This window comes from Rattus rattus, chromosome 5 (genome assembly GCF_011064425.1).
Source record: "Rattus rattus isolate New Zealand chromosome 5, Rrattus_CSIRO_v1, whole genome shotgun sequence".
NCBI lineage: Eukaryota > Metazoa > Chordata > Mammalia > Rodentia > Muridae > Rattus > Rattus rattus.
Genome location: NC_046158.1, coordinates 142928244 through 142950070, shown reverse-complemented (window position 1 = coordinate 142950070; position 21827 = coordinate 142928244). Strand labels below are relative to the sequence as shown.

At 38.5% G+C, this 21827-nt stretch overlaps 1 pseudogene across 1 annotated transcript; it reads left to right on the top strand.

The window, feature by feature from the left end:
* The first annotated feature begins 13402 nt into the window (after window positions 1–13402).
* LOC116900745 lies at window positions 13403–13945 on the top strand (annotated as a pseudogene). Its single transcript, XR_004387947.1, has one exon. The product of XR_004387947.1 is annotated as a 60S ribosomal protein L24-like (transcript).
* Window positions 13946–21827: the final 7882 nt, after the last annotated feature.

Genomic DNA, 21827 nt, shown 5'->3' with positions numbered 1-21827 from the left:
GCATAGGCAGAATAACCTTATGCCAGACAAATACTATAAACTTAGGCCTTTTTCTCATGTACAAACAGGGAGGGACTCCCTTTTTTGTCCCTGAACCAGGAGCACTGTCTCAAAAACTAATAACAATTACTTAGTTGTTTTGATTGCTTTGAATTCTTTATCAAAATGTGTGGTTATAAGTTTGGTGGTTATATTAAAAATCCTTGGAAAAGAGTTCAAAAGGGATCAAGACTGAAGAAAAAGGAGGCTGCTAATTGAATCAATCTTTACCATTGAGATTTTGGGTTACTGGACCAACGACATGCTATTATGGGAAAGAGGCTCTATATTTGTGTTCTTAGAAGAAAAGAAAAGGTTTTGAACCCCTTCCTGGTTTTATGAATCCAATAAGATGGGGGAAACCCCACTTAAGTTCTAGGCTACAGAAAAGAAAAGTTTGAGGAAATCAAACAGTACAGACAACTTGATTTGCTGATAGTTTTACATGGGAACAGCCCTGTAACTGGTTTAGACATAAAAATGTCTGTATCCAAAATTTGAGCTAAAATTAGACATGTTGTTGGTTGTGGAACAGTTAAGATTCATAGTGAAATCCTACACATGGCATGACTGAAGATTTATTACAATTGACTATTGATCACATTTACTCAGAAAAGGATAGTTGTCTTTCAACTTCTCAAACAAGGAGCAAAATTTCATCTTAGCTGATCTGTGCGCCTTGCACAATGCATGGAAAGATCTTAAAAGTACTAAAATCTTGTTTGTGACATTCATACATTGCAGAATGTTCTGCTTGGACAAGAATCATTTGCAGGGAGGCTGAACCGGAGACTGGCTTCCTGAACAGTTTCAGAAATTGCTGCTGACGCAAACTGTACTCAGTTCATCAACATTTCAGATAGATTCCAGAATGTCAACCAAACCCCGATTCTCCAAGATATGCCAAGACTGGAAAACAAATAGTAAAGCTAGCTTTCTTAATTCTATCCAAATTTATTATAATTTTCCTACCCCTCCTCTCCCCTTTAAGAAATTCATCAGCTCAATTCAGCAGGAAGATTTTGTGAACAGTCATCATCCTGATACTTGGGTCTGGCTGTCTGGGTTATGGTGATTTTATAAGTTATAGCTTGGATGCTATTTTAAGGTGTAATTTGGAAAAGGTCTTACTTTTAAACAAGAAGCAAAGAAATGGGAAGGGTTCCTAAATATATTGAACAGAATATTATATAGCCATAAACTTATAAAAGCTATTGTTTTTACATTATTACCATTTCCATGAGAATAAGCATCGATGTTAGGAGAACAGACGCCACAGACAGCCAAAAGACTGAGCGACTGTCTTTGTTATAGTTGTTGGGGAATCTACCTGAATAACAAACTCCAAGCTTCACATAGACTATACATGTGCTCAGGTGGTGGCACAGGTCCAGCCTATGAGTGCTCTTTGGTTTTTGGATATTTCTCTGGGGACATTTAAGTGTAGAGGACAATTAACTCTCTTGGTGTACTTGGGAAGTTCTTATTAAATCCAGATTCCTCAATTCTTCATGGAAATATTCCACATGACTCTTGGAGCTCCCTCCAGTGTTTGGCCATTTTGGACAGCAGCTGCCTTGAGCCTCTAACAGGATATTTATGCTAGGCTCCTGTCTGAAGGATGCAGAGTATCATTAATACTGTCAGGGATTGGTTCTTATCCATGAGATCGGTCTAAAGTTGGACCAGTCTTTGGTAGGCCATTCCCTCAGACCCCACTCCTTCTTTGTCCCTACACCTCCTGTAGGTAGAAAGGGTTTGTAGATGGGTTATTATAATCATTTCTTCTTGGGTGTCCTCTCAATTCAGGCTCCATCTCACACACTCCTTGGAGTGAGTCTCAGGTACATTCACACTAATACATTCCATAGCGCATTCCCCATTCCAGATCTCTAGCACATCCTAGACAATCCCTTCCCCATCCTCTTATTCTTTCTCGAGATGCCCCGTACCTCCTCACATCTGTCATCCTCTAGTGTGTATGGTCCCTCGGTAAGGTCACAGCAATCAGGACAGTTGGCAGGCAGAGAAACTGGGCAAATCTACATACAATTTGGAATTTTTCAGTACCATTTACAGGCAAGCAGAATAAAAATTTCTCACAGCTTCTAACTCACAGCAGCTCCTACTACACAAACAGTAGTTTATCTGGGCACAAGTTGACCTAAATCAACTTGCAGTTTGAGATATTTGTCTGGGGTCATACTGTTCCAAGTGTCGATAGGGGTCAGCATATGCCTTTCTGCTTACATGTTGTCTCCCATAGTTTCACTGCTTGGAACAGACACCATGAACAACGCAAGACTTATAAAGAACATCATTGAGTTGAGGTTAGCTTACAGGTTCAGAGTTTCAGCCCACTATCATTAAGACAGGAACATGGCAGCATTTCTGGTAGGCATAGTACAGGAGTAGCTCAAAGTTCTACATCATTATCTGAAGGCTGCTAGCAGAATACTGGCTTCCAGGCAGCTAGGATGGGGGTCAAAATGACCACATCCACAGAGATATACCTGCTCCAATGGTACACACCTTCCAACAATTCAACCCACTTGGCCTAGCATGTGCAAAACAACACAAGGTAAGTTCTTTATCATCTGAGCTATTTACTGCCTGGCTCAGTGGCATAACTGTTGACAACAGAGCATTCTGCACAAGAGGTAGAATTTATGAAGCTGTGCAAACTGTCTCAGACAGAAAGGCCCAGGGATTCATCACAAGCTCTTGTACCCTCTTGGCATCTGTGCTCTCTCTCTCTGTGGAGCAAGGTTTGGGCCCCTCACTCAGCATGGTGCTTCTAGTGATTTAGAGGCCAGTCCTTTTACCAGATGGAGCAAATTTAGGTTTGCCTCCTAGTGTTCACTAACCTAACTTCTGTGACCCAGCTGACTTGGTGTCCCACATGTTTGCCATTCCTCTCCACCTTCTTGTCCTCCTCCTCTTCTTCCTCCTCTTCTTCCTCCTCTTCTTCCTCATTTCATTCTTCTCCTGCTTGTCTTCCTGCTCCCCCCCCCTTATTTCCCTTGCTCGTTTTCCCTTTTACTTACAGTAAAGTACACAGGATCTATGATCTACCATGTTTCTACATTCAGGTATCTAATTCAGCATGTTAAGGAAATGATGTATAAATTTCAAAGAACATATACAGAGTATCTTTGATCTTCCAAATTTCTACTCTGTGCCTACTCAAACATTAATTTTCACCTTTCTCACCCACATATTGGCTCTCAGTAAATTCTAACTCTGTATGTTTGATAGCTCTAAGGATCACTTATCTAAGGTTAAGTGTTTGTTGGTCATTGTGAGGGTGGCTCATTTCACTTTGCCTAAGGACCTCCTGTTGCTTTGAAAGAGAACACTGACTATACACGCATACGTTTGAATATTCCGTCCCTGGATGGTGGGACAATTTGGGAAATATTAGGTGGTATTAACTTATTGAGGACTTGTGCTTCCTGGGGGGTATCTGGGGGTGGGGTGGGCAGGCAGACTTTGACATTTGTAAAGCCCAACCAATTCTGAGTGTCTTGTGTCTGCCTCATCCTTGTGGATCAAGATTCAGGATGTGATGTCTTACCTACTGTGGCAACCCCATGACACCAGCTGATTGCCACTTTCCATGTCATGGTGGTTCATTCTTTTCTTTTCAGTGATATCCCGAACATTCAATTTTACCAGTGAAGACTCAGTAGGCCAATGTTGTGGTGAAAGTCTTATAGATCAGAAGGCAGAGAAAGTACCCAACTGACCTTACTCCTCAACTGACTACCCAGAATTAAAGGGCCCTTTCTCTTTCTCCAAGCTATCTTAAATACTCCTCTATTCATTTCCTTCCATTCCACATTTTGTGTTCATTCTCTCTCAACTGTCACCTTGCTTTTAATTTTGATTTATGGTCAAGTTCATTTAATCCTGTTTATAGAAATCTCTCAGAATTAAAGTTATGTCCTAGAGCTGAGCCATAGCACAAGGAACAGGATTTTCCAGTTCACAATCTTGGGGCTCACAATAAAAACAAATGTCTAGCAACAATGGCTGTAAAATCTTACTGTGCTTGCTATGAAACTGTAAGTCCTCAATGAGGTTTTCTGTGTTCCCTTTGTTATGGTATTTTATCACAACAAGAGAAACACCAGTGGGAGACTTCAATGTTAATTCACATTATGGCAGATGTGTTGACTGATACTTTGTTATCTGTATAAAGCATGCACATTCCTTACTTCTTCATCTCTCTAATGAAGTCTGGCTGTTTCTACTTCCATGTCTTGAGAATATAGGTGTGATGAAGATTGGTGTTGAAACCTATATGACACCTGGTGTTCAGTTCTTCTGTAAATGGAATCAAGTGCTTCCCCACTCTAATTATTTTGTTGCTTGCTCTAAGGCAGTTACCATACCATTTTTTATAGGGTCGTATCCTCTCACAATCCCCAACCATGAACAAGTGCTCCAGTTTGACCAAATCCCAGAACACTTGCTTTATTAGTCTAGCTCAGCTACCGTAGAAATGAAAAGGATTTGATGGATCCTTCTTATTCTAAACTTGGCACAATCTGGAAACACAGGAAGGAAAGTCTCGAGCAGAAATCATTTGAATCAGGTTAGCATCTGACTGTATCAGTGGGATACTGTCATAATTATGTTTCTTGAGGTGAATACACTCACCACAGTGAGTGCTTCCATTTCCTAGGCACGAATGCTGGTTGTGGAAGAATTCAGAAAGTGAACTGTTCATTAGCACACTTGATCTCAGCAATCTCTGCCCTTGACTGTGTACAGCTGTGAACTCTTGTCTCAAGCTCTTGTCCTTTTGAAATCCTCCAATAATGGGATATAGCCAGGAACTGTGATCTCAAATTATGCTTTCTTTCAAAAGTTGCTATTCTTACTATATTTTATTTTAACAATAGTAATGAGCTTTAGAGATAAATTTAAACATTTTGTTTCTATTTGAAGGATTTTTTTTAAAAAATGAAATTTAAAGTGAATAAGGTTTGGGAGGAGTTTTCCACAGAATACCAAGTTTTCATTTGCAGAGACATGTATTCCTGTTTCCTGGGATTAAAAGTTTGTTCTAAGTTGGCTGGAGTTATTTAGTTGGGTGGGATCTTGCCACAAGGTCATTACTTCCTTAATTCAATTTAATATGCTTGAGCACAGGATTCAGCTCCGTTTTACTGCCAAGTTTCACTTTAACAGTCGAATCACATATTTTGTACTTTTTTGTCTCTCAACTTCCCTTATTTCATTAAAATGATCTTCATGAGTATTAACCAGAAAACAAAGTCTATGATGGGCATTTCTCACACTTCTTTTGTCAATGCAATTAATCTGAGTCATTTTACCTTAGACTCTTCAGACAAGGTATAAAGTAGCGACATTCTACAACAAAATGCCACATAAGCAGTCTATACAGCACATACTGAAATCCTTCTCCTCTGAACCTTCTTGAACCAAGCCTGAACAATTCAAATCACTCTCAGTAACAAATATTTCCCCATTCCTAATAAGATCACACATAAAGTCCCATTATAGCATTCCACTGCTTTCAAAATCCAAAGTCCCAATGTCCACATTCTTTCAAACAAAAGAATGTACAGGCCTATAACAGAAATACCCCAGGCCCTGGTACCAATTCCTCTCTCACTTATGGTTTTATTTCTGTGAACAGTCACAATTGCCACTGCATGATTTTGAAGGACAATGTTTAATTGGGGCAGGCTTACAGGTACAGAGGTTTAATTCATCATCATCAAGGAGGTAGCATGGCAGCATCCAGGCAGGCATGGTGCCTGAGGAGTTGAGTTATATATCTTCATCCAAAGGAAGCCAGGAACAGACTTATCAACCTAGGAGTAGGTAGGAGGAGGGTCTCCAAGGCAATGACACAGTGACACACAACTGCAAACAAGGCCATCCCTTTTAATAGTGCAAATCCCTGGGCTAAACATATGAAAACCATCACAATATACAGTAAGATGAACATGGGTTTTTTTCTATGAGTTTCTTTATACAGTGGATTAGATTTGTGGAGTTACATATACTTTAACATCCCTTCATTCCTGCGATGAAGCCTACTTGATTGGGATGGGCGATTATTTTGATGTGTTCTGGGATTTGGATTGGTAGAAATTTATTGAGTATTTTGTAATAGGTATTCTTATGGGAAATTGTTCTGGAGTTCTCTTCTTTAATCAGTGCTTTAAGTATAAGCATAATTGTGGCTTCATAAAAGTAATTAGGTAAGGTTTTTTTCTATTTTTATGTTGTTGAATAGTTTGTAGAGTAATGGTATAAGGCCTTCTATGAATTCTGCACTAAACCCATCTGGTTCTGCTTTTTTTTTTTTTTTTTTTTTTTCGTTTTTTTTTTTTTTTTTTTTTTTTTTTTTTTTTTGTTTTTTTTTTTTTTGTTTTTTGGTTTTTTTTTTTTTTTGTTTTTTTTGGTTGGGAGACTTTTAATGACTCTTTGTATTTCTTTAGGTGTTATGGAACTGTTTAAATGGCTTAATCTGACCCTGATTTAACTTTGGTCCTTGATATCTGTATAGAAAATTGTCCACTTTTTCCTGATGTTCCAGTTTTGTTGAGTATAGGTGTTTGGAGTAGAATCTGATAAGTTTTTTTTAATACTTTCTGTTTCTGTTCTTTTGTCTCAATTTTCATTTCTGATTTTGATAATTTGGATACTGTCACTGTGTCCTGTGCTAAGTCTGACTAAGGATTTTTCTACCTTATTGATTTTCTCAAAGAATAACTTCTGATTTTGTTGATTCTACATAAAGTTTTTGTTTGTTTGTTTGTTTGTTTCTTTGATTGATTGTTTGTTTCTCTTTGGTTGATTTCAGCACTGAGTTTCAATATGTCCTGCTGTCTAATCCTCTTGGGTGTATTTTTTCCTTTTTGTTCTAGAGCTTGCAAGTGTGCTGTCAAGCTGCTGCTGTACTCTCTCCAGTTTGATTTTGGAGGAACTAAGAACTTTGAGTTCTCCTCTTAAGTCTGCTTTCATTGTGTCCCATAAGGTTAGGTATGTTGTGCCTTCATTTGCATGAAATTCCTAAAGTCTTTTATTTATTTTTTTTTCTTTCTTCCTTAACCAAATTATGTTGTTGTAAAATTGTAAGATATAAAATGGCTTTCTTTCACTCCCTCTAGATCCAGCACTGCAGTGCCCCATGATATTTGGCAGATATCTTAAATCTCAATCAGCAAAGCCTCTCACCTGCTTTGCTCCATCCCATATCACACTGCTGAAGGTCTCTCTCTGAGCCTGGCAGCAATCTATCTACCCATCTAGTTCCCAAGGCAGGTTTCTCTGCCAGAAACATCCCAAATCCATGGTGGCCCAGTGTTTCCAGCCACTGCACACGTTCTTACACATGAATCACTACATGAAAGAACACACAACACAGTAACCTTATGACCCAATTGCTAAGATATAATTGGACACCTAAAGACACAAAGCCCAGTACACATCCATACCTTAAGAACATTCCTTCCATGTTGTCTACAGGCTACTCTCTCTCCCCTCCATTCCTGTCTCCTCCTCTTCCTTCAACTCTTCTGCAGCCCATCCCTCATCCAATGACAGGGCTCCTCCTATCTTGTACCTGCCAGCACCTCTATTTTACAAATTAAATGGGGGAAAATGTTCTGGTCAAGTCACCTGAGTCCTCAGTAAGTGACTAGGCAGCCTTGCCTGGGGCAGTGGAATTAGCATCAAAATACAGATAACTCCAGGGCAAACCATAACAAAACTAACATTGAGTAGAGCTTTGTTCAATTTCCTTGTGCATGTTGGCTTTCTGTAGTTTTTGTTGTAATTGAAGACCTTAGTCCCTGGTGCAATGATAGAATACATGGGACTATGTCAATCTTCTTATATCTGTCGAGGACTGTTTTTTTAAGCAAATATATGGTCAATTTTGGAGAAGGTAACATAAAGTTCTGAGAAGCAGATATATTCTTTTGTTTTAGGATTAAGTGTTTTTTAGATATCTGTTAAATCAACTTAGATCATAACTTCTGCTAGTTACATTTTATCTCTGTTTCTTTTCTGTTTCTTTGATCTGTCCATTGATGAGAGTTGGGTGTTGAAGCCCCCCACTATTATTATCTGAGTTGCAATATGTGTTGAAGTTTTAGTAAAATTTCTTATGAATGTGGGTGTCCTTGCATTTGGAGCATAGATATTCAGAATTGAGAGTTTCTTCTTGGTGGATTTCTCCTTTGATGAGTATGAACTGTCCTTCCTTATCTTTTTGATAACTTCTGGTTGAAATTCTAAATTATTCAATATCAGAATGGCTACTCTGTCTTATTTCTTGATACCATTTACTTGGTCTCAAAAATTTTCCCAGACTTTCATTCTGAGGAAGTATCTGTTATTATCACTGAGTTGTGTTCCCTGTATGCAGCAAAATCCTGGGTCCTGTTTATGTATCCAGTCTATTAGTCTTTATGTTTTCATTGGGGAATTGAGTCCATTGATGTTGAGTTATATTAGGGAGCAATTATAGCTGTTTCCTATTATTTTTGTTGATAGAGGTCGAATTTTATATGTGTGACTATCTTCTTTTTTCTTAGTTGAAAGAAGATTAATTCCTTGCTTTATCAAGGACAGAGTCTACCTACATGTGTTCAAGTTTTCCACATATTATCATTTGTAGGGCTGGATTTGTGGAAATGTTTTGGGCAAATTTTATTTGTAATGCAAAGTACATTGTAATTTAGACAAAAGACCAACCAACAGATTTGAAAAAGATCTTCGGCAATCATACATCGGATAGAGGGCTAATATTCAATTTATAAAAGAACTCAAGAAGTTAGTCTACAAGGAATAAATAACCCTACTAAAATGGGTTGCAGAGCTAAGCAATTTTCAACAGAGGAATATCGAATGGCAGAAAGAGAGTTAGAGAACAGAATGAAGGAGCTGAAAGGGTTTGCCACCCCATAAGAACAACAATACCAACAAACCAGAGCTCCCAGGAACCTCCAGAATGATTTCCAGCTTGTAATCCTACCATAGTCCAGGAGTGTTTCTCTTTCTCCACATCCTTGCCAGCATCTCTTGATAAGTCAGATTTGACCTCATGCAATTTTACTATTTTGAGATATTGGATATGTTATAATTTACATTTCAAATGTTATCCCATTTCCCTGTTTGCTGCCTCATACCACCTATCCAATCCCCCCTTACTCTTCTTCTATGAGGGAGTTTCCCCACCCAACCACCTACCTCTCCCCGTCTCCCTGCCATGACATTCCACTATACTGAAGAGTTCAGCCTTGGCAGGACCAAGGGCTTTTCTTCTATTTGTTGTACAACAAAGCCATCCTCTGTTACTTATGCAGCTGGAGACATGGGTCTGTCAATTTGTACACTTTGGATGTTGCTTTAGTTACTGAAAATAGTACTACCTGAAGAATCAGCTATACCACATAACCAAAACTGCTCCAACATATAACAAAGACACATGCTCCACTGTCTTCATAGCAGTCTTATTTATAATAGCCAGAAACAGGAAAAAAACCCAGATGTCCCTCAACAGATGAATGAATACTCAATTGTGGTACATTTATAAATGGAGTACTACTCAGCTATTAAAAACAATGACTTCCTGAAATTCTTAGCCAAATGGATGGAAGTAGAAGATATTATCCTGAGAGAGGTAACCCAGTCACATACGAACTCACACGGCATATAATCACTGATAAATGCATATCTGCCAACAAGATGCTCAGAATAACAGCAATACAACTCTCAGACTATACCAAATCCAAGAAGGAAGAAGATCAAACCAAAGTGTGGATGCTTCAGTCTTACTCAGTAGGTAGAACAGAATATTTTCTGGGAAGTAGAGTGAGAGAGGGATCTGGGAGTTGGTAGAAAAAATTTGGGCCAGTTCAGATTTGGGAGGAAATGAGGGAGAAGTTAGAGTGTCATAAATTTGAAAGTAGGTATGTAGAAGTAGGGTTGGGAGAACTTGGCATTGTCACCAGAAAGTCCCAGATGCCAAGGAACTAATAGTTTCCTAGGATATAACAGGGAGGATATTAGCCAAAATGACCATAGAAGTGGAAATAGATCCTGTAGACACCATATCTAGTTGCTAGGCATGGCCCCCACTTGAGGGATGGGGGTATCATCCCACCTCAAAATAGTAATCCATAATTCCTCATGTCAAAATGATATACAGGGAAAAACAGTGGAGCAGAAACAGAAGGAAAAACCATCAAAAGACTGCCCACCTTGGAATCCATTCCATCTGCTCACTCCGAATTCAGAGACTGTTGTGGATGCCAAAAGTGCTTATTGAAAGGAGCCCGGTATAGATGCCCTCTGAGAGGCTCTTCAGGAGTCAAGCTAATGTCAACGTGGATAGTCATAGTGAAACTTTGACTGGACACAGGGACGCTAATATGGAAGTCAGGGCAAGGACTTAAGGATGTGCAGTGGTTTACAACCTCATATGAAGAACAAAAATATCAAATAAACAGACCACTCAAACCATCCAGAAACTAAACCAGTAACAAAAGAATATACAGGGGATCCCCATGATTTCAGCTAGAATGTACCCTTGGTCCTGTGGAGGTGTTTTTTATATGACTATTTTTATGTCTATATGTCTATATAAAAAGACATATAAATGTCTCATTTATGTAAATGTCCATATCAATGCCAGGTACAATCTTATACCCATCTCTTTTGATTTATAATTCTTATGGAAATGTAGTTAAAGTCCATGGTGATCTGCCAAGTGAGTGTAAGATATGAAATGGATTTGAATAGTGCTCTTGACAATGAATGATACCTGCATGCCCACTCACCCAGTTTCAATAAAATAAAAGAGAATACTGTGCACAGGATATTAGATATACAAGGACCAGTTTTAAGTAAAGCAGCAAGCAGGTTGTGAAGTTTGCAAAAAGGAAGGTGTGTGTGCAGCAGGTGACAGAGTTGGAGGAGTGGGAGTACCTAAGACTTTATGGCTAAGACAATTTCACCATAATCTCAAGTTGCTGAATGAAGACCTATTAGTTTTGTTTTCCCTGATAAATTTTTGTTGTATTTGTTCTATTTGCCCTTTCTTGTTTATGATCTGATCTTTCTGGGAAGGATCATTTTTGGGGGACATAATAAGTAGTAAAAGGAACAGTCTCTCTACAGGATATGGAACAGTGTGGTCAGATTAAAATGTAGTTTCCACGTTTAAAGAAAATATACTAATTAAAGGAAACTGGTTTCCATAGCCTCATATGTTTACATACTAATTTTCTGTTGGAACTGTTTAGGAAGGAGCACAGGTATGGCCGTTTTGGAAGAGGTGTGTCACATGAAGGTATTTTTATGCTTTAACATCTTCTGACCATGCCCATTTTGCTAGCAACCTCTTGTCTGAGGTTCAAACTCTGAGCTCTCAGCTCTGCCTGATGGTATGTGTTCATGGTGCTATTATTGAATCTGACACTTTGGAACTGCAAACCCATTTTGATGCCTTCAATTACAATTTGCTTTGTCCATGCTGTGTTTTATGATACCAATCGAAAGGTCAATAAATATACAGTAGTGTTCTGTTGAAGATCAGAACACAGAAAATTTTCCCTTCCAAATATGGAAACTAGGGAGGAATATTTTCCAAATTTTATCTCTGAAGTACGTATGATTTGTTCCATGCCTTGGAAGTTAGGAGTGATCTGAAGATTGACTATTAATAAACTTTCCTGAAGAGGCAACCCCTTGAAGAACACTCTCCTTTACTTCTTACCCAAACAGCACCAAATAATGTATCAGGTCTGTCTTTCATTTAAAAGTGTTATATAATGAATGGAGGTCACAAATATATATATATATATATATATATATATATATATATATATATATATATATGTTATTGTCCCAATTCTCAAATCTTCTCTTATTCTGTGTTGTAAATTTTGTTTTTTTATTCCTGTAAGTGTGTGTGTGTGTGTGTGTGTGTGTGTGTGTGTGTGTCTGTGTCTGTGTCTGTGTGAGTTCTTAATTAGCACTGGCTATTTTAAAACTCTGTGATCTCACTGCCTTGTGTTCTGAATGCTGGGATTGAAGAAATGCATTACTATCCTCCAGCTTCTAATAAGTTCTATCTATCTATCTATCTATCTATCTATCTATCTATCTATCTATCTATCTATCTATCTTCCTACCTACGTATCTATCTATCTATCTATCTATCTATCTATCTATCTATCTATCTATCTATCTATCTATCTATCTATCTATCCATCCTTGTTTCTCTCCCTCCTCTCTCTAGTAAAAACAGGGTTTTTTTGTTTGTATAGTTGTTTTGCCTATATGTGTATTTTTGTGTCCTGCACATGCTTGTTGTCCAGGAAGACCAGGAAGGACAGGACAAGGTTTTGGAACTCCAGGAACTTTATTTAGAAACAGAAGTGGCTGCTTTAAGTACTGTGACTGGAACCCATGGGCTCTGAAAGAAACTGCAGTGCTCTTAGCTTTCCAGGAATTTTCCACCCCTATGTTTTCTATTTCTGATAATATTCCTGTAGGACTCCTCATGATTTAATTTTTCTTATAGGAATCCCTGCAAGTATCACATAGGAAAATATACAGGAGAGAATGGAAACACAGTGGATATTGATTTGGTTAAACTACATCATACTTGGGGAATCTACATCATACATGTGGAATCTTTGCCAGTAGAATTGTGGAAAAGATTTACAGGCAACAATCAGTCCAATCAGTCTACCTCTAGGGATACAATAAAGCTTAAGGTGTGACTATGTAGAAATTCTTTTCCAAAGGACAGGTGACCAGGTTGGTTTCCATAGCTGAAAGACCTCGAATTGAATGTGGACTCTGACCAATAGCATGGAGGACAGCTAAACACAAACTGCATGTTTCATCTCCACAGAGCGTGCCGATGCCTCTAGGAAAGAGTGTGGAATAATCATTTTTGGGAATTTGGTTTAGTTAGGCCAACCATGTAGGAAATTGAAGTTGAAGTCTGTTTCCACAGATGGCAAAGAGGTTAGAAGCACTTTAAACAATACTACTCCAAGATTTTGATGTTCCTGGTTTCCCTAGTACTCTGTTTGCAAGGTATCTGTGCCTGCAACATCCTGCTGCTCAATAAAGAGTAGAACTCTCCTGCAGGTGGGACAATTAGACTCAGAAAAACCTGACTTCCCTCTGTCGCCATTCAGTGCAATCAGTGCAGTTTGATCAGTCCTGAAACCATGTGCATACAGCACCTGAAATGGACTCATCATGCTTTATTCATGTATGTGAACATACTTTTTCACACATAGTTAAAAGTAGTAAGAAATTGACTGGTAGCTTTTTCTCTTCGCCATCTTTCCCCCCGGCAGGCCGACATGTGTCACCATGAAGGTCGAGCTGTGCAGTTTTAGCGGGTACAAGATCTACTCGGGACACGAGCGGCGCTACGCCAGGACCGATGGGAAGGTTTTCCAGTTTCTTAATGCCAAATGTGAGTCCGCATTCCTTTCCAAAAGGAACCGTCGGCAAATTAACTGGACTGTCCTCTACAGAAGAAAACACAAGAAAGGACAGTCAGAGTCGGAAGAAATTCAAAAGAAAACAACCCACCGTGCAGAAGTTCCAGCGGGCCATCACAGGCACTTCTCTGGCTGATATAATGGCCAAGAGGAATCAGAAACCAGAAGTTAGGAAAGCTCAGCAAGAACAGGCTATCAGGGATGCCAAGGAAGCAAAAAAGGCTAAGCAGGCATCAAAGAAGACAGCAATGGCTGCTGCCAAGGCCCCCACAAAGGCAGCCCCTAAACAAAAGATTGTGAAGCCTGTGAAGGTCTCTGCTCCCAGAGTTGGTGGGAAACGCTAATTTGGTAGATGAGAGTTTAAAAATAAAGATTTGTCTCTAGGTGAAAAAAAACAAAAGAAATTGACTGGTAAAGTTTTGGGAAATGATGGTCCAAGGAATAAATGGGACAACTGATGTAGCAGATGTTCATTAAAAAGGATAAAACTAATTTTGAGTTAAAAAAAAATGGCTAGTGGGCTGAGAGTTTAGAGTAATTGACGTTGTTGCCAAGGATTAATGTTCCATCCCGGTTTTGCTGTAATTCCAGTCCCACGCTTCTCCTTTGATTGTATATCCTCTGTGGGAGCAGACACATGCAAACACGTGAAAACCCACTCACTCATGTTCACACACATGTTCTAGGTTTTCTCTAGAGACATACATACATATATGTGATCATGAATTAATTGTAATATAAGTGTAAACAGTGTATTAATGTGGCAGACATATTTCTTTACCTTTTGTTTGTCCCCAGTACCTCCACAACAAAACTTACATTTACGTACAACTGCACCTCAATTGCTAAGCAATTAAGACCTTTCCTTATCTGCGATGCTGACCTGGCTACCTCCAAACCCTATCCCATGGTACTTATGTATAATTATTGACTTGGCTCTTCAGATCTTTTTTCTAGGGTCAATTTCATTTGTCCACACAGCATATCTGCTCCCCATCTCCTTCCTCTTCCCTGTGGAATTCCCACCCTGTTCTCTGATCCTGCCCTGTCATTTATTCAGGATTCACTGATCAGCATTTATTCACAAGGCAAAGAATACCTGATAAGAATTGTGTACACAAACTTACAAACTTGAAATAGGAGATCCTTGATATAATCGTTAAAATGTATCTCCCCAATTTAAATAGGATTTAAGAGATCAGCATTTAAATCACACAAATGCATATTTTAGACACCATGGAATATATTATGCCTATATATGCCTAGAGAGAATTTGTATGTTTGTGTTTCTCTATGTGAGTGTTGTATGTGTGTATGAATGTTTATACAATGATGTCATAGCTCTCAGAAATAGCAGTTCCTCTATGAGCAGTGTCTATGCTGAAAAGGTTGCTTTTCTTTGAAGTTTTCTGAATTTGTGTTCTTTGTCCTTTATATCTGTAAAACTGTTAGCATTGATATATTTATGTATTACATCACAGGTTATGATTAAAAGGTAGGACTGGCCCTAAGCAATCTGTTGTCACAGCGTCATTTACTTCATTTTCTTTTTTTTTTTTTTTTTTTCTTTTTTTCTGGACTGGGGACCAGACAGGGCCTTGCACTTGCTAGGCAAGCGCTCTACCACTGAGCTAAATCACAACCACCATTTACTTCATTTTCAACTAATACCTTGTAGTACAAGATGAACTTTCCACAGGCATTTCTGTCTGGCACAAATGGAGACTGGAAGGCAGTATCATGCTGTATTATTTATACATGTATTGAATCTTTTAGGATGTACTGACCTATGATGATATGCATGTGAATTTCACTCAGGAAGAGTGGGCATTGCTGGATCCTGCTCAGAAGAATTTCCTCCAAGGTATGATGCTGGAGACTTATAGGAATCTCAGTGCTATAATTAATGCAATGAATTTATCATTCACTTTGTAAAATGTAATCACAGCAGGTTTTGTTTATTGTTATTTGTTTTTTTTATTTCACTTAAAAATGAGGAAGAATGAGGTGAATAAATCAGTCATGGTTCTAAAGTTCACAAAAGATAGTAACTTAAATGTTGCCTAATTCCAACCCTGTACCAAATCTCTGTGAGGAAAAAAAAATAAAACTGTATGAATGTAATGTGGAACTCTTCTTTGGTAATGTGTTGAATGTAATGTGCTATTCTTCTTTTGATATGAATGTCATATGTCCCTATGGATGCAAGCCATGAGAGCATAGTGATACTGAAAGAAGCAACATACCTCTCTCTTTTCCAGAACAATTAGAAGATGTGCAGTACACCCCACTTTGAGTAGAGTTTCTTAATGTTGTAAAAGTTTATAAATATTTAGTTTTTGTCCATTATTGGGGACATTTTCACATTGAAAGTGCTGAATCACTTTATGAGATTAGGGTTATAGAAATTTTTCATTGCATTGGTTCCTGTTGCAAATGTAATATTCCTCAAAAGAAAGCAAAATTTATGTTCATAGTCAGACTACAAAATCTCTGAGTTCATCATGTTCTCTTCAAATATGTTTAAACTCTTTAATAGAAAAATTATGGAATAAATGTGATTCATGTAATCAAATCTCTTTCTATTCCATGTATCTTCAAACATTCAAGACAACCCATAATGAAAGGGAACACCATTGAATGTAAACAAACTGATATTATGTTAAGATCATATTGCTCTTTACAGTGAAATCAAATGTGAAATGAATTCATAGATATAAAAAGATTCGTGAATATAATCAATGTGAGAAAAAATTTACATGTGCCAATTGTATTTGCAGGTATGAAAGAAGTTTTACTGGAAAGCAAACCTTTGATTTTATTCAGTGTGGTAATGGCTTTGCAGTTCAGAGTCATACCCAAAGGCATAATGGAGAGAAGCCCTATGAATGTAACCATTGTGATAAAGCTTTTGCACAAAGGAGTAGTCTCAAAACACATAAAAGTACACATGATGGGGGAAAACATTCTGAATATAACCAATGTTGTAAAGACTTTATAAGAAGCAGTGTTTTCCAAAATAAAAGGAGAGAAAACTCTGAATGTAATCAATGTTATAAAGCATTTGTACAAAACCATGGTCTCCAAAGACATAAACGAACACATACAGGACAGAAACCCTATGAATGTAACCAATGTTGTAAAGCCTTTGCAAAAAGCAGTCATCTACAAAGACATAACAGAAACCATGCAGGAGAGAAACCCTTTAACTCTTACCAATGTGCCAAAGCTTTTTCACAAAGCAGTGCTCTCTAAAATCTTAAAAGTACACATACAGCAGAGAAACATTTTTGGATGTAACCAATGTGGTTTTAAACCATTTTCACAAAGAAGTGGCCTCCAAATACATAAACAATCACATACATCAGAGAAACCCCATGAATGTCTTAAATGTCCTGAAGCCAGTTCACATCACAATCATCTTCAACTGCATAAATCAATATGTCCTAGAAAGAAATGCTTTGACTGTAACTCATGTAGTAAAGCTTTTGCCCACAATGGTCATCTCCTAGGACATAAAATAATACACACTGCATAGAAAAACCTATGACTGTAAGAAATGCGGTAAACCTTTTGCATGTCACAGTACTTTCTGAGTAAATAAAAGAAGATGCACTCAGGAGAAACCCTATGAATATAATCAATGGGGTTGAGCCTTTGTATTTGAACGAGCAACCATACTTCAAATACATAAAAGAAGACAAACATGAGGGAAACCCTATGAATGTAAGCAAAATGGTATATCCTTCACATATCAGTCATATTCAAAGGCACAAAATAAAAGATAGTGTAGAGAAGTCCTGAGAGTGTATTTAATAAAATATTGTGAGTGCATGTAACATGATGAAACCTTCATGTATTCCTATAGTCTTCATCAACCTGAAACGATCTGTACAAGAGAGAAACTATATGAAGGCATTTAATACGGGAAGTCTTTTCCATTTTCACACATCATCATAATGGAAAAAAAACTATAAAGGGATTGAACATGGTGAGCCCTTTGCACATTTCTACAGTCTTTATCATCATGAAAATAATACTCCATAAATATGAGTGTGAACAATGTGGTAAAACCTCTGTGGAATGCGGTCAACACAAACCCAACACAACTTAAACTCAGGTGATGAAAATGGCAGGGATTTATTGTAATAAAGCTGCTCCTGTATCATGGACAGAAAATGAACTCAAAGCCTAAACTGTGACAAGTAAGACATCCCCTAATCACTGTGACACAGAATGTCATAGAGCTGCCATCCCACAATCAAAATCCCTGACCCAGAATGGTCCCTGTGTAAAAGAACTGGAAGAACAAAAATGGAGAAGAGCCTGAGCGAAAGGAGGTCCAAATTGGGTTCCAGCTCAGTGGGAGACACCAAGATCTGACACTATGATTCAGGCTATGGTATGCTTACACACAGGGGCCTATCATGACTGCCTTCTGAAAGACCCTAGAAGCAGCTGAAAGAGTCAGATGGAGACATTTACACCCAACCAATGGGCAGAAACTGGGGACCCCTGTGGTTGAATTAGGAAAAGCCTGGAAGAACCTGAAGAGTGATCCTATATGAATACCAGCAGTGTCAATTAACCTGGGCCCCTGGGATGTCTCAAACACTGAGCAACCAGCCAGGCAGCATATACATGAGCATAGGAGCCCCCAACACATACAATAGAGGACATTTAGGTCCGGACCCATTCAGAGAAGATACACATATCTTCAGGAGACTTAGGGCACCACAATGTTGGATGGTGGGATGGGGACATCCTCCTGGGGAGTGGGGTCAAGGTGTGGGATGTGGAACAGTCAGGGTACACTGGGAGTGGATAAGTCTGGAATGAAAAATATTAAACAATAAATTATAAAATAAACTAGAAACACACCTGTGCCATGTCCAGCTACATTTTTCCATTGTCCAGGATTTAAGTCTCCCAAATGTATATTTTACTCACCATGGAATACATGATGCCTATATATGTCTGGAGAGAGTTTGTAAGTATAGGGTTCTCTATGTGAGTGTTTGCATGTGTGTATGAATGTTTATTCAATGATGTCATAGGTCTCAAAGAAATAGCAGTTCCTCTATGAGCTGTGTCTTCCTAAATGGTGACTTTGCCTTGAAGTTTTCTGAATTTGTGTTCTATGTCCTTTATGTCTGTAAAAATATTAAGATTGATACATTTATGTATTACATCACAGATTATGATTAAAATGTAGGACTGGTTCCTGAACAATCTATTGTCACAGCATCATTTACTTGATTTTCAGCTAATTTCTTGTAATACAAGATGAGCTTTCATGAGGCATTTCTGTCCCCCATTTTTTATAATTTACATGTGTTTATTCATGACTTTCAGGTAAGAATGTCCTCAAGTATTGATGCTTTTATATTTGACCATGTTCAGAAGAGGAAATAATATTCCTAGGCGAACCTATGTTGAAACATATCCAGATTCCCTTAGTAAAATCTCAATGCTCTTTTTCTGAGAAAGGCATTGGGTTAGAAATGGCCCCTATGCTTGTCTTATGTGCCACAGTAATCAATATTTCCCAGCTCTTCTGCCTTTCTGTTGTGCTTGCTATTCTTGGTAGTCACATCTGGAATAACAACAAACCAAGGAGTTAGGAACTGTAAGGGATTTCTCTTCATTATAGTTTTGGGCCTGGGGAAAGTATTAATCTGTGTCTTTTCAGGTGATAAGAACCACATTTAACCTATGTCATAGTTTGTGCAAACAGCCTGCAGATAAAGATCATTGAACATGGTAGCTCTTTTTCTTTGTCCTATGGCCCTACCTCTGTCTAGCAACTTTTTGCTGTCATTTGTTTGTTTCTTTTTTGTGGTTATATCATTAGAATCTATTTTTCACAATTCAGGTATATACTTAATAACAGCCGAGACATTCAGCCACATGGACTGAACCACTCTTGGATTCTTCATCTTTCCATGGGTAGACAGCCATTGTTGGACTAGTTGAGCTGCAACCAGTGAGCCATTCTAATAAATGCGTTTTCTACATAATAAGAGATTCATTCTATTAGCTTTGTACATCTAGAGAAACTGCACAAATGTAGTTGTGGATTTGTTGTTGTTGTTGTTTTTGTTATTTTCATTTAACTAATTCATGGAGGCTGATCAACGAGTGTCAGATAACACTTGATTTGTTCTGAGGCTTGTCACGTAGACATCAGGGGAAACTATTTACATTTTACCTTAACCCAGCTTGAAGGCACAAAATAAAATACTGTTTTCTAAAAGGTCACATTAACTCTATTTTAAGCTGGTTTATGAACTATGAAATCCATCAGAATTAAATCCAGGAGGGTAACAGTGGTCAAATGAGTGCTGCGATTGTAGCGCACTCTAACCCTATCTCCAAATATGCAAATCAGTGAACAGAGTGTCACTACCCACATGGAATAGAGCAGACAGTTGCTTATCAGGGATCTGGAGTGTAACTTTCTGTCAGGGGATTGATTGGAGGACAGACAGGTAATATTGGAAGAGAAGCGCTTGTGCTGCTGAAATTCAGATTGGCAGATGGCTAAAGATTGACCCAGGGTGGATCTACTATGCTGTGTCCCTTTCTTTACCCCTAACCCTAATGACAGGCTGATGTCACTCAAAATTCACTAGCCAATCAGTACCTCCAGAGGGACTTGCCAGTTAGGCGAGGAGGCGGGTCTTCCGGGTAAATGGGTTACAACTTCCCGTTGGTAACTCAGCCTGTATGAGTGTTTCTGAGAGGAACGTTCTGAGTGACTTCTCAGGGTGCTGTGAGGGGAGCTCAGACTTGATAAATGCAAGGTCATGTCCACAAACAGGAGGAGCAAGCTGCTTAGCAAAGGGTATATGTATAATGGGTCCTCCCAGTGGCTGGATGGTAAGCAGCAGAGACACCTAATGCAGCCACACTTGAGGGTCCTTGGCGAACTTTCATGCCTGGTGGATTCTGAATAACTTTATTATGGGACCGGCATTTGTCCCAAATCATGACAGCGGTGGCTTATGTGGAGAATTATTCTTGGCAGGATGCAAAACCTGAAATCCCAGGTTTTATATCATCCTCTATAAGTTTTGGCCTTAGAAGTTAACAGGTAGGTAAAACGTCCATTTTGAGTTAATTTTGTGGAGGCAGTAAAAGACATCTCATGTGTGGGCGGCTGTTCCCTTTGTGCAGCACTGTATTATTCGAATTCTCCTGAGTTTGTACCATTGTATGATATTAAGCTCTGATGGATATGAGCTGCATTGATGATGTAAAGATTTCATCAACTTTTTTGGATATAATACTCATAATTGAGTAGAATGTAGCTGAGGTGGACTGGTATAAACACTTCGCCAGTATGGAGTATGCTGGGCAGTGTTGCTTTAAGATTAGGATAGTACTTTATATTCTTGTTACCGTGATTGTTTAATAATATTTGTCTCCAACCATGATAAAGGGTACCAATCTAAGGTTTATAGTCACCTTAGGCCTGATGGTTGATATCAAAGAAGAAAATTTTCAACCAACTCCTTCAAGGTGGGATTATAGGGTCAACTGGTTAAGTACCTGGCCTTAAGTGCTGGGGATTGCCTCAGTGGCAGAGTGCTTGTCAATCGCAAGGCCCTGGGTTCGGTCCCCAGCTCCGAAAAAAAAAAAAAAAAAAAAAAAAAAAAAAAAAAAAAAAAAAAAAAAAAAAGACCTGGCCAGCAATATGGATCCTGTTTTGTTCTTGAGATAAAGGATAGTTTTGACTCAAGTATAGGACTATACCCTGTGACAGCTCTTTGAAAAGGACAGGCAATGTTTTGTTGAGGGCAGTCCCACTACAGCAAGCCTTGATCCTAATGGGTGGAGAATTACAGGGTTCCTTCTTATACTCCAGACCCATGACAGTCTGGGATCCAGCATTGGGATCTTAAGCTAAGGCCCTGGTGTATCGAAAACAAAAGAATACTCATTTGTAAACAAGAGTTAAAGTTGGCAGTATTGGTAACGATCAGTGACCAGGGCCTTTGGAGAAGGGTTGCTTCCCATCCTGAGATTGCAACTCCCTCTACCACACAGGAATATGATTGTCAGTTCCAAGTCAACTGTGGGCTTTCTCTGTAATGTTTTTTGGATACTTGCTGTTGCCTTTGTGCAGCAATGTTTTATTAGACTTCTCCTCAGTTTGTACCATTGTATGATAGTTACTACTGACTTCATAGAAGTCTCCATTTCGTTCCACTTATCTATCCCCTGTAAGTAGTATACAGGACGCTACACTTAGGAACCTTA